The 6,000-nt window shown below is 51.4% G+C and overlaps 12 non-coding genes and 14 pseudogenes across 12 annotated transcripts; all 26 read left to right on the top strand.

The window, feature by feature from the left end:
• The first annotated feature begins 137 nt into the window (after nucleotides 1-137).
• On the top strand, nucleotides 138-256 carry LOC120923648 (annotated as a pseudogene).
• A 91-nt stretch (nucleotides 257-347) lies between these two features.
• On the top strand, nucleotides 348-464 carry LOC120923647 (annotated as a pseudogene).
• Nucleotides 465-553: 89 nt separating this feature from the next.
• LOC120923636 lies at nucleotides 554-670 on the top strand (annotated as a pseudogene).
• Nucleotides 671-761: 91 nt separating this feature from the next.
• LOC120923643 lies at nucleotides 762-878 on the top strand (annotated as a pseudogene).
• Nucleotides 879-1,128: 250 nt separating this feature from the next.
• LOC120923646 lies at nucleotides 1,129-1,246 on the top strand (annotated as a pseudogene).
• An 88-nt stretch (nucleotides 1,247-1,334) lies between these two features.
• Nucleotides 1,335-1,453, top strand: LOC120923611. The gene has a single exon (XR_005746078.1). It is a non-coding gene; the product is annotated as a 5S ribosomal RNA (ribosomal RNA).
• Nucleotides 1,454-1,543: 90 nt separating this feature from the next.
• On the top strand, nucleotides 1,544-1,663 carry LOC120923634. Its single transcript, XR_005746101.1, has one exon. It is a non-coding gene; the product is annotated as a 5S ribosomal RNA (ribosomal RNA).
• Nucleotides 1,664-1,753: 90 nt separating this feature from the next.
• On the top strand, nucleotides 1,754-1,872 carry LOC120923610. Its single transcript, XR_005746077.1, has one exon. It is a non-coding gene; the product is annotated as a 5S ribosomal RNA (ribosomal RNA).
• Nucleotides 1,873-1,962: 90 nt separating this feature from the next.
• Nucleotides 1,963-2,080, top strand: LOC120923631. Its single transcript, XR_005746098.1, has one exon. It is a non-coding gene; the product is annotated as a 5S ribosomal RNA (ribosomal RNA).
• A 90-nt stretch (nucleotides 2,081-2,170) lies between these two features.
• LOC120923637 lies at nucleotides 2,171-2,287 on the top strand (annotated as a pseudogene).
• A 91-nt stretch (nucleotides 2,288-2,378) lies between these two features.
• On the top strand, nucleotides 2,379-2,495 carry LOC120923649 (annotated as a pseudogene).
• Nucleotides 2,496-2,586: 91 nt separating this feature from the next.
• LOC120923609 lies at nucleotides 2,587-2,705 on the top strand. The gene has a single exon (XR_005746076.1). It is a non-coding gene; the product is annotated as a 5S ribosomal RNA (ribosomal RNA).
• An 89-nt stretch (nucleotides 2,706-2,794) lies between these two features.
• On the top strand, nucleotides 2,795-2,915 carry LOC120923650 (annotated as a pseudogene).
• Nucleotides 2,916-3,002: 87 nt separating this feature from the next.
• Nucleotides 3,003-3,121, top strand: LOC120923616. Its single transcript, XR_005746083.1, has one exon. It is a non-coding gene; the product is annotated as a 5S ribosomal RNA (ribosomal RNA).
• Nucleotides 3,122-3,212: 91 nt separating this feature from the next.
• LOC120923633 lies at nucleotides 3,213-3,330 on the top strand. The gene has a single exon (XR_005746100.1). It is a non-coding gene; the product is annotated as a 5S ribosomal RNA (ribosomal RNA).
• Nucleotides 3,331-3,423: 93 nt separating this feature from the next.
• Nucleotides 3,424-3,568, top strand: LOC120923641 (annotated as a pseudogene).
• A 91-nt stretch (nucleotides 3,569-3,659) lies between these two features.
• On the top strand, nucleotides 3,660-3,778 carry LOC120923627. Its single transcript, XR_005746094.1, has one exon. It is a non-coding gene; the product is annotated as a 5S ribosomal RNA (ribosomal RNA).
• Nucleotides 3,779-3,871: 93 nt separating this feature from the next.
• Nucleotides 3,872-3,991, top strand: LOC120923638 (annotated as a pseudogene).
• A 91-nt stretch (nucleotides 3,992-4,082) lies between these two features.
• LOC120923645 lies at nucleotides 4,083-4,202 on the top strand (annotated as a pseudogene).
• A 90-nt stretch (nucleotides 4,203-4,292) lies between these two features.
• Nucleotides 4,293-4,412, top strand: LOC120923620. Its single transcript, XR_005746087.1, has one exon. It is a non-coding gene; the product is annotated as a 5S ribosomal RNA (ribosomal RNA).
• Nucleotides 4,413-4,505: 93 nt separating this feature from the next.
• On the top strand, nucleotides 4,506-4,624 carry LOC120923640 (annotated as a pseudogene).
• Nucleotides 4,625-4,716: 92 nt separating this feature from the next.
• Nucleotides 4,717-4,835, top strand: LOC120923644 (annotated as a pseudogene).
• A 90-nt stretch (nucleotides 4,836-4,925) lies between these two features.
• On the top strand, nucleotides 4,926-5,044 carry LOC120923608. The gene has a single exon (XR_005746075.1). It is a non-coding gene; the product is annotated as a 5S ribosomal RNA (ribosomal RNA).
• A 90-nt stretch (nucleotides 5,045-5,134) lies between these two features.
• LOC120923607 lies at nucleotides 5,135-5,253 on the top strand. The gene has a single exon (XR_005746074.1). It is a non-coding gene; the product is annotated as a 5S ribosomal RNA (ribosomal RNA).
• Nucleotides 5,254-5,343: 90 nt separating this feature from the next.
• LOC120923635 lies at nucleotides 5,344-5,462 on the top strand (annotated as a pseudogene).
• A 91-nt stretch (nucleotides 5,463-5,553) lies between these two features.
• Nucleotides 5,554-5,671, top strand: LOC120923629. The gene has a single exon (XR_005746096.1). It is a non-coding gene; the product is annotated as a 5S ribosomal RNA (ribosomal RNA).
• Nucleotides 5,672-6,000: the final 329 nt, after the last annotated feature.

The following is a 6,000-nucleotide window of genomic DNA, read 5'->3' as shown; positions in this document are numbered from 1 at the left end:
TACCTGGATGGGGAGACCGCCTGGGAATACCAGGTGCCTGTAGGCTTTTTTGTTTTGGTGGAGTCTTGAATTCTCTTTTTTCCCCCATGTCTTTCTTCCATGCTATCTTCAAGAGAGTTAAGGACAGCCATGGTTATCGCTACGGCCACATCACCTTGAAAGCGCCCGATCTCGTCTGATCTGGAGGCTAAGCCAGGGTCGGGCCTGGTTAGTACCTGGATGGGAGACCGCCTGGGAATACCAGGTGCTGTAGGCTTTTTTGTTTTGGTGGAGTCTTGAATCTCTTTTTTCCCCCCAGTCTTTCTTCCATGCTATCTTCAAGAGAGTTAAGGACAGCCATGGTTATCGCCTACGGCCACATCACCTTGAAAGCGCCCGATCTCGTCTGATCTCGGAGGGCTAAGCAGGGTCGGCCTGGTTAGTACCTGGTGGAGACCGCCTGGGAATACCAGGTGCTGTAGGCTTTTTTGTTTTGGTGGAGTCTTGAATCTCTTTTTTCCCCAGTCTTTCTTCCATGCTATCTTCAAGAGAGTTAAGGACAGCCATGGTTATCGACTACGGCCACATCACCTTGAAAGCGCCCGATCGTCTGATCTCGGAGGCTAAGCAGGGTCGGGCCTGGTTAGTACCTGGATGGGAGACCGCCTGGGAATACCAGGTGCTGTAGGCTTTTTTGTTTTGGTTGAGTCTTGAATCTCTTTTTTTCCCCCAGTCTTTCTTCCATGCTATCTTCAAGAGAGTTAAGGACAGCCATGGTTATCGCCTACGGCCACATCACCTTGAAAGCGCCCGATCTCGTCTGATCTCGGAGGCTAAGCAGGGTCGGGCCTGGTTAGTACCTGGATGGAGACCGCCTGGGAATACCAGTGCTGTAGGTCTTTTTTGTTTTGGTGGAGTCTTGATCTCTTTTTTCCCCCAAGTCTTTCTTCCATGCTATCTTCAAGAGAGTTAAGGACAGCCATGGTTATCGCCTACGGCCACATCACCTTGAAAGCGCCCGATCTCGTCTGATCTCGGAGGCTAAGCAGGGTCGGGCCTTTTTTGTTTTGGTGGAGTCTTGAATCTCTTTTTTCCCCCAGTCTTTCTTCCATGCTATCTTCAAGAGAGTTAAGGACAGCCATGGTTATCGCCTACGGCCACATCACCTGAAAGCGCCCGATCTCGTCTGATCTCGGAGGCCTAAGCAGGGTCGGCCTGGTTAGTACCTGGATGGGAGACCGCCTGGGAATACCAGGTGCTGTAGGCTTTTTTGTTTGGTGGAGGCTTGAATCTCTTTTTTCCCCCAGTCTTTCTCCATGCTATCTTCAAGAGAGTTAAGGACAGCCATGGTTATCGCCTACGGCCACATCACCTTGAAAGCGCCCGATCTCGTCTGATCTCGGAGGCTAAGCAGGGTCGGGCCTGGTTAGTACCTGGATGGGAGACCGCCTGGGAATACCAGGTGCTGTAGGCTTTTTTGTTTTGGTGGAGTCTTGAATCTCTTTTTTCCCCCAGTCTTTCTTCCATGCTATCTTCAAGAGAGTTAAGGACAGCCAAGGTTATCGCCTACGGCCACATCACCTTGAAAGCGCCCGATCTCGTCTGATCTCGGAGGCTAAGCAGGGTCGGGCCCTGCTTAGTACCTGGATGGGAGACCGCCTGGGAATACCAGGTGCTGTAGGCTTTTTTGTTTTGGTGGAGTCTTGAATCTCTTTTTTCCCCCAGTCTTTCTTCCATGCTATCTTCAAGAGAGTTAAGGACAGCCATGGTTATCGCCTACGGCCACATCACCTTGAAAGCGCCCGATCTCGTCTGATCTCGGAGGCTAAGCAGGGTCGGGCCTGGTTAGTACCTGGATGGGAGACCGCCTGGGAATACCAGGTGCTGTAGGCTTTTTTGTTTTGGTGGAGTCTTGAATCTCTTTTTTCCCCCAGTCTTTCTTCCATGCTATCTTCAAGAGAGTTAAGGACAGCCATGGTTATCGCCTACGGCCACATCACCTTGAAAGCGCCCGATCTCGTCTGATCTCGGAGGCTAAGCAGGGTCGGGCCTGGTTAGTACCTGGATGGGAGACCGATGGGAATACCAGGTGCTGTAGGCTTTTTTTGTTTTGGTGGAGTCTTGAATCTCTTTTTTCCCCAGTCTTTCTTCCATGCTATCTTCAAGAGAGTTAAGGACAGCCATGGTTAACGCCTACGGCCACATCACCTTGAAAGCGCCCGATCTCGTCTGATCTCGGAGGCTAAGCAGGGTCGGGCCTGGTTAGTACCTGGATGGGAGACGCCTGGGAATACAGGTGCTGTAGGCTTTTTTGTTTTGGTGGAGTCTTGAATCTCTTTTTTCCCCCACCGTCTTCTTCCATGCTATCTTCAAGAGAGTTAAGGACAGCCATGGTTATCGCCTACGGCCACATCACCCTTGAAAGCGCCGATCTCGTCTGATCTCGGAGGCTAAGCAGGTCGGGCCTGGTTAGTACCTGGATGGGAGACCGCCTGGAATACCAGGTGCTGTAGGCTTTTTTGTTTTGGTGGAGTCTTGAATCTCTTTTTTCCCCCCAGTCTTTCTTCCATGCTATCTTCAAGAGAGTTAAGGACAGCCATGGTTATCGCCTACGGCCACATCACCTTGAAAGCGCCCGATCTCGTCTGATCTCGGAGGCTAAGCAGGGTCGGGCCTGGTTAGTACCTGGATGGGAGACCGCCTGGGAATACCAGGTGCTGTAGGCTTTTTGTTTTGGTGGAGTCTTGAATCTCTTTTTTCCCCCAGTCTTTCTTCCATGCTATCTTCAAGAGAGTTAAGGACAGCCATGGTTATCGCCTACGGCCACATCACCTTAAAAAGCGCCCGATCTCGTCTGATTCTCGGAGGCTAAAGCAGGGTCGGGCCTGGTTAGTACCTGGATGGGAGACCGCCTGGAATACCAGGTGCTGTAGGCTTTTTTGTTTTGTGGAGTCTGAATCTCTTTTTTCCCCCAGTTCTTTCTCCATGCTATCTTCAAGAGAGTAAGACAGCCAATGGTTATCGCCTACGGCCACAACACCTTGAAAGCGCCCGATCTCGTCTGATCTCGGAGGCTAAGCAGGGTCGGGCCTGGTTAGTACCTGGATGGGAGACCGCCTGGGAATACCAGGTGCTGTAGGCTTTTTTGTTTTGGTGGAGTCTTGAATCTATTTTTTTCCCCCAGTCTTTCTTCCATGCTATCTTCAAGAGAGTTAAGGACAGCCATGGTTATCGCCTACTGCCACATCACCTTGAAAGCGCCCGATCTCGTCTGATCTCGGAGGCTAAGCAGGGTCGGGCCTGGTTAGTACCTGGATGGGAGACCGCCTGGGATACCAGGTGCTGTAGGCCTTTTTTTGTTTTTGGTGGAGTCTTGAATCTCTTTTTTCCCCAGTCTTTCTTCCATGCTATCTTCAAGAGAGTTAAGGACAGCCCATGGTTATCGCCTACGGCCACATCACCTTGAAAGCGCCCGATCTCGTCTGATCTCGGAGGCTAAGCAGGGTCGGGCCTCTCGGAGGCTAAGCAGGGTCGGGCCTGGTTAGTACCTGGATGGGAGACCGCCTAGGAATACCAGGTGCTGTAGGCTTTTTTGTTTTGGTGGAGTCCTTGAATCTCTTTTTTTTCCCCAGTCTTTTTCCATGCTATCTTCAAGAGAGTTAAGGACAGCCATGGTTATCGCCTACGGCCACATCAACTTGAAAGCGCCCGATCTCGTCTGATCTCGGAGGCTAAGCAGGGGCGGGCCTGGTTAGTACCTGGATGGGAGACCGCCTGGGAATACCAGGTGCTGTAGGCTTTTTGTTTTGGTCTGGAGTCCTTGAATCTTTTTTTTCCCCAGTCTTTCTTCCATTGCTATCTTCAAGAGAGTTAAGGGACAGCCATGGTTATCGCCTACGGCCACATCACCCTTGAAAGCGCCGAATCTCGTCTGATCTCGGAGGCTAAGCAGGGTCGGGCCTGGTTAGTACCTGGATGGGAGACCGCCTGGGAATACCAGGTGCTGTAGGCTTTTTTGTTTTGGTGGAGTCCTTGAATCTTTTTTTCCCCCCAGTCTTTCTTCCATGCTATCTTCAAGAGAGTTAAGGACAGCCATGGTTATCGCCTACGGGCCACATCACCTCTGAAAGCGGCCGATCTCGTCTGATCTCGGAGGCTAAGCAGGTCGGGCCTGGTTAGTACCTGGATGGGAGACCGCCTGGGAATACCAGGTGCTGTAGGCTTTTTTGTTTTGGTGGAGTCTTGAATCTCTTTTTTCCCCCAGTCTTTCTTCCATGCTATCTTCAAGAGAGTTAAGGACAGCCATGGTTATCGCCTACGGCCACATCACCCTTGAAAGCGCCCGATCTCGTCTGATCTCGGAGGCTAAGCAGGGTCGGGCCTGGTTAGTACCTGGATGGGAGACCGCCTGGGAATACCAGGTGCTGTAGGCCTTTTTTGTTTGTGGTGAGTCTTGAATCTCTTTTTTTCCCCCAGTCTTTCTTCCATGCTATCTTCAAGAGAGTTAAGGACAGCCATGGTTTATCGCCTACGGCCACATCACCTTGAAAGCGCCCGATCTCGTCTGATCTCGGAGGCTAAGCAGGTCGGGCCTGGTTAGTACCTGGATGGGAGACCGCCTGGGTAATACCAGGTGCTGTAGGCTTTTTTTGTTTTGGTGGAGTCTTGAATCTCTTTTTTTCCCCCAGTCTTTCTTCCATGCTATCTTCAAGAGAGTTAAGGACAGCCAGGGTTATCGCCTACGGCCACATCACCTTGAAAGCGCCCCCATCTCGTCTGATCTCGGAGGCTAAGCAGGGTCGGCCTGGTTAGTACCTGGATGGGAGACCGCCTGGGAATACCAGGTGCTGTAGGCTTTTTTGTTTTGGTGGAGTCTTGAATCTCTTTTTTCCCCCAGTCTTTCTTCCATGCTATCTTCAAGAGAGTTAAGGACAGCCATGGTTATCGCCTACGGCCACATCACCTTGAAAGCGCCCGATCTCGTCTGATCTCGGAGGCTAAGCAGGGTCGGGCCTGGTTAGTACCTGGATGGGAGACCGCCTGGGAATACCAGGTGCTGTAGGCTTTTTTGTTTTGGTGGAGTCTTGAATCTCTTTTTTCCCCCAGTCTTTCTTCCATGCTATCTTCATGAGAGTTAAGGACAGCCATGGTTATCGCCTACGGCCACATCACCTTGAAAGCGCCCGATCTCGTCTGATCTCGGAGGCTAAGCAGGGTCGGGCCTGGTTAGTACCTGGATGGGAGACCGCCTGGGAATACCAGGTGCTGTAGGCTTTTTTGTTTTGGTGGAGTCTTGAATCTTTTTTTTCCCCCAGTCTTTCTTCCATGCTATCTTCAAGAGAGTTAAGGACAGCCATGGTTATCGCCTACGGCCACATCACCTTGAAGCGCCCGATCTCGTCTGATCTCGGAGGCTAAGCAGGGTCGGGGCCTGGTTAGTACCTGGATGGGAGACCGCCTGGGAATACCAGGTGCTGTAGGCTTTTTTGTTTTGGTGGAGTCCTGAATCTCTTTTTTTCCCCCAGTCTTTCTTCCATGCTATCTTCAAGAGAGTTAAGGACAGCCATGGTTATCGCCTACGGCCACATCACCTTGAAAGCGCCCGATCTCGTCTGATCTCGGAGGCTAAGCAGGGTCGGCCTGGTTAGTACCTGGATGGGAGACCGCCTGGGAATACCAGGTGCTGTAGGCTTTTTTTGTTTTGGTGGAGTCTTGAATCTCTTTTTTCCCCCAGTCTTTCTTCCATGCTATCTTCAAGAGAGTAAGGACAGCCATGGTTATCGCCTACGGCCACATCACCTTGAAAGCGCCCGATCTCGTCTGATCTCGGAGGGCTAAGCAAGGGTCGGGCCTGGTTAGTACCTGGATGGAGAGACCGCCTGGGAATCACCAGGTGCTGCTAGGCTTTTTTGTTTTGGTGGAGTCTTGAATCTCTTTTTTTCCCCCAGTCTTCTTCCATGCTATCTCTAAGAGAGTAAGGACAAGCCATGGTTATCGCCTACGGCCACAATCACCTTGAAA

This window comes from Rana temporaria, unplaced genomic scaffold, assembly GCF_905171775.1.
Source record: "Rana temporaria unplaced genomic scaffold, aRanTem1.1, whole genome shotgun sequence".
Taxonomy (NCBI): domain Eukaryota; kingdom Metazoa; phylum Chordata; class Amphibia; order Anura; family Ranidae; genus Rana; species Rana temporaria.
This window is presented reverse-complemented; position numbering and strand designations above follow the sequence as displayed.